This window comes from Triticum dicoccoides, chromosome 2A, assembly GCF_002162155.2.
Source record: "Triticum dicoccoides isolate Atlit2015 ecotype Zavitan chromosome 2A, WEW_v2.0, whole genome shotgun sequence".
Lineage (NCBI taxonomy): Eukaryota > Viridiplantae > Streptophyta > Magnoliopsida > Poales > Poaceae > Triticum > Triticum dicoccoides.
This window is the reverse complement of record NC_041382.1, coordinates 608,522,646-608,525,655: the sequence shown is the minus strand read 5'-3', so window position 1 is coordinate 608,525,655 and position 3,010 is coordinate 608,522,646.

Genomic DNA, 3,010 nt, shown 5'->3' with positions numbered 1-3,010 from the left:
GATTCGGATGTGGTATATATTATCTTTATAACTATTGGTTCATTTATTGTTTATGAAAATTATGCCGACCAACATGACATAGATTTTATTTATCTAGGAGGTATGTGAACCGGAAATTCCAACCGACTCTATTGTTGAGAGGTTAAATTTAGTTGAAGAAGAAAACAATTTCTTGAAGGAAAAAATAAAAAAAATTGAGGAGGAGAAGATGATATTGGAGTTGCATGTTGCGGATGTCGTCGATGATCACAAGATCAAGATGGATGCAATGCGCTTGAAGATTAGAAAGATTAGAAAATATGCCGTTCATACTGAGGCTTGGTATCATTATGCCGTTGGATCAATTGTTACCTTGGTTGCGATTATGATCGCGTTTGTTTTTGCATTGAAATGTTTTACATAGTTTCAATGTATGGTTTAATTAATTAGATGCTCTGGAGAGCTATATGTTGTTAGATGAGAACTATGTATGTACTTTGGTTTTAATGTGATGATGAACTTATATTAATTTGGTCACTTAATTATCTATTCATGATGTTCTGTAATGGTTTTTGACACACTTAATTATATATAACACACGCAGATGAACCGGCAATGGATGTACGGTGATAGACACACCTCCGAGTACATTAAGGGCGTGCATGAATTTCTCGAAGCGGCTGAGGCAAACAAGCAGAATGGTTTTATGTGTTGTCCATGCCCTAATTGTGGGAATACGAAGTCTTACTCTGACCGGAAAATCCTTCACACCCACCTGCTTTACAAGGGTTTCATGCCACACTATAATGTTTGGACAAGGCACGGAGAAATAGGGGTTATGATGGAAGACGGCAAAGAAGAAGAGTACGATGACAACTATGTGCCCCCTGAATACGGTGATGCTGCAACGGGGGGAGCTGGTGAAGATCAAGAGGAACCAGACGATGTGCCCAATGATGCTGCAACGGGTGAAGCTGCTGAAGATCAAGAGTAACCAGACGATGTGCCCGATGATGATGATCTCCGCCAGGTCATTGTCGATGCAAGGACGCAATGCGAAAGTCAAAAGGAAAAGCTGAAGTTCGATCGCATGTTAGAGGATCAAAAAAAGGGTTGTACCCCAATTGCGAAGATGGCAACACAAAGCTTGGTACCGTACTAGAATTGCTGCAGTGGAAGGCAGAGAATGCTATGCCTGACAAAGGATTTGAGAAGCTACTGAAAATATTGAAGAAGAAGCTTCCAAAGGATAACGAATTGCCTGACAGTACATACGCAACAAATAAGGTCGTATGCCCTTTAGGATTGGAGGTGTAGAAGATACATGCATGCCCTAATGACTGCATCCTCTACCGTGATGCATACAAGGATCTGAATGCATGCCCGGTATGCGGTGCATTACTGTATAAGATCAGACGAGATGACCCTGGTGATGTTGACGGCGAGCCCCCCAGGAAGAGGGTTCCTGCGAAGGTGATGTGGTATGCTCCTATAATACCACGGTTGAAACGTCTGTTCAGAAACGGAGAGCATGCCAAGTTGATGCGATGGCACAGTGAGGACCGTAAGAAAGATGGGAAGTTGAGAGCACCCGCTGACGGGTCGCAGTGGAGAAAAATCGAGAGAAAGTACTGGGATGAGTTTGCAAAGGACCCAAGGAACGTATGGTTTGCTTTAAGCGCGGATGGCATTAATCCTTTCGGGGAGCAGAGGAGCAATCACAGCACCTGGCCCGTGACTCTATGTATGTATAACCTTCCTCCTTGGATGTGCATGAAGCGGAAGTTCATTATGATGCCAGTTCTCACCCAAGGCCCTAAGCAACCCGGCAATGACATTGATGTGTACCTAAGGCCATTAGTTGAAGAACTTTTACAGCTGTGGAATGGAAACGGTGTATGTACGTGGGATGAGCACAAACAAGAGGAATTTAACCTAAAGGCATTGCTGTTCGTGACCATAAACGATTGGCCCGCTCTGACTAACCTTTCAGGACAGACAAACAAGGGATACCACGCATGCACGCACTGTTTGGATGACACCGAAAGTATATAACTGGACAGATGCAGGAAGAATGTGTATGTGGGCCATCGTCGATTTCTCCCGACCAACCATCAATGTCGAAAGAAAGGCAAGCATTTCAAAGGCGAGGCAGATCACAGGAAGAAGCCCGCCATGCGTACCGGTGATCACGTACTTGCTATGGTCAATGATTTACACGTAATCTTTGGAAAGGGTTCCGGCGGACTAGCTGTTCCGAATGACGCTGAGGGACGCGCACCCATGTGGAAGAATAAATCTATATTCTTTGACCTACCCTACTGGAAAGAGCTAGAGGTCCGCTCTTCAATCGATGTGATGCATGTGACGAAGAACCTTTGCGTGAACCTGTTAGGCTTCTTGGGCGTGTATGGGAAGACAAAAGATACACCTGAGGCACGGGAGGACCTGCAACGTTTGCACGAAAAATACGGCATGCCTCCGAAGCAGTATGAAGGTCCTGCCAGCTACGCTCTTACGAAAGAAGAGAAAGAAATTTTCTTTGAATGCCTGCTCAGTATGAAGGTCCCGACTGGCTTCTCGTCGAATATAAAGGGAATAATAAATATGTGAGAGAAAAAGTTCCAGAACCTAAAGTCTCATGACTGCCACGTGATTATGACGCAACTGCTTCTGGTTGCATTGAGGGGGCTTCTACCGGAAAACGTCCGATTAGCCATTATGAAGCTATGTGCATTCCTCAATGCAATCTCTCAGAAGGTGATCGATCCAGAAATCATACCAAGGCTAAGGAGTGATGTGGCGCAATGTCTTGTCAGTTTCGAGCTGGTGTACCCACCATCTTTCTTCAATATCATGACGCACGTCCTAGTTCATCTAGTCGACGAGATTGTCATTCTGGGGCCCGTATTTCTACACAATATGTTCCCCTTTGAGAGCTTCATGGGAGTCCTAAAGAAATATGTCCGTAACCGCGCTAGGCCAGAAGGAAGCATCTCCATGGGCCATCAAACAGAGGATGTCATCCGGT